A 1817-nucleotide genomic window follows, 5' to 3' on the forward strand; every position below is an offset into this window, starting at 1 on the left:
CACTCACAAACTGGCACAAACCTCTATGAACAACTTGAAAGTTCATGGAAAGTTCATGCTGGTTGACCTGCCTTGAACTTGACTTCACGAACTGTAAAAGGGTCAAAATTCTAAATGAACTTTACATTACTTCAAAGCAACAACTTGGAGGGCATGGAGAGGAGCACCTGGGGAAGGCCCCCTACGACTTCCACAGGGACCATTCTACCACATCTGACATTAAGCTTGCAGTCTAGGCATAATGTCCCCCAAACTCTGCTCTAGAAGGTAGTTATCAGACTAGTGCCTGCTTTCCCCCCCTCACCCTTTGATGTTTTTCTGTGCACACAAACGTCTTCTAGAAAACTTCCTGAATTTTTATATATTGCCTGAATTTGGTATTGTTATTGTCACAATTTTTATGTGACCTTGTAACCCACCCTGAGCCCACTTGCAGGGAGGGTGGGATATAAATAAAAGAAAATAAATAAATTAATAAAAGATAGTAAGTAGCTGTATCATGGAAAGCAAATATAAACCAGTTACTTGTTTCTAATGTTCAATTGTATTATTTTAAGCTAAATACTCAAAGTCACTTGTAATACAAATTTATTTATTTTATTTATTATGGGATTTGTATCCCGCCCTACCCATATGATGTTCTTCCCACCTGGTTAGTCCAGAGTAAACCAACCCACGGAGAAGAGATTGGTGAAGGGTTGCCCCAACTGGGATCAGAAGGTGTGGTAGGATAAATGCAAACAGAGTTTAGGGTTGGGGTAGGGCTGCCTGTGGTTAGGGGTGTAGAGGACTAGGAGAAGTTGAATGGTAAAAAGGCCATAAGGACTAGGAGAGGTTGAAAGGTTAAAAGGACATTGTCAAACTCGATGTCTCATTTGCCATGATTCCCATTCATTAAGGGGCCTCGAGTGGGTACTGGGAATTCCTGCGGGGCGCGGACTCTAATCTGGGAGAACTGTGTTTGATTCCCCACTCCTCCACTTGCACCTGCTGGATGACCTTGGGCAAGCCATAGTTCTGGCACAGCTGTTCTTGAAAAAGAGTGTCAGAGCTCTCTCAACCTCACTTACCTCACAGGGTGTTTATTGTGGGGAGGGGAATGGAAAGAAGTTTGTAAGCCACTCTGAGACACCTTTGGATAGTGAAGGGCGGGGTATAAATCCAATCTCTTCTTCTTATTCTTCTTCTCCTAATGGTAGACTTGCAGGTGGGGGCTGCAGCACAGGAAAAGTTGGCGGGATGAATGTAGGTTATGATTGGACCGGACCGGGGGGGGGAGCCTGTTTGAACAATGTATAACTTTGGGCCTTGGTGCCAGAACTTTAGTTCTGACATAGAAGTCTTAGCTTGAAACCTCTTTATTCCTCAATAAACAAATCACTGCCAGAGAGTGTTGTTGAGAGTAGCTATGATAGGATAATGTAGCTAACCTATAGGAAAAAGGACACTGTGCATGGAACATATACCTGGAATGGATATTAAGATTGACACAGATATGGTGATGGTATCTGAGAGATGACAAAGTGGTCCTTCCTGGGCTGATTATGTTAGAGTAAATGTGACTCAGCTTGTTTGGACACTGTGGAATGTGAATTTCTCTTTGCTTTAGAATCAGCTTCTCTGTGTTATCTGGTTAAACCATATAGCTGGTGCTCACCCCCTCCCCATTTTCCCCTTGCTGGCATGCTGGGGATGCTTGTAGCATGAATGTGAATGTGAGATAGGGATAAGTAAGGTAGGTAAAGGTAAAGGTTTCCCTTGCTCGAAAGCCAGTCGAATCCAACTCTAGGGGTGCGGTGCTCATCTCCATTTCCAGG

The sequence above is a fragment of the Gekko japonicus genome, unplaced genomic scaffold (genome assembly GCF_001447785.1).
Source record: "Gekko japonicus isolate JY-2015 unplaced genomic scaffold, Gekko_japonicus_V1.1 scaffold2361, whole genome shotgun sequence".
In the NCBI taxonomy this organism is placed as follows: Eukaryota; Metazoa; Chordata; class Lepidosauria; order Squamata; family Gekkonidae; genus Gekko; species Gekko japonicus.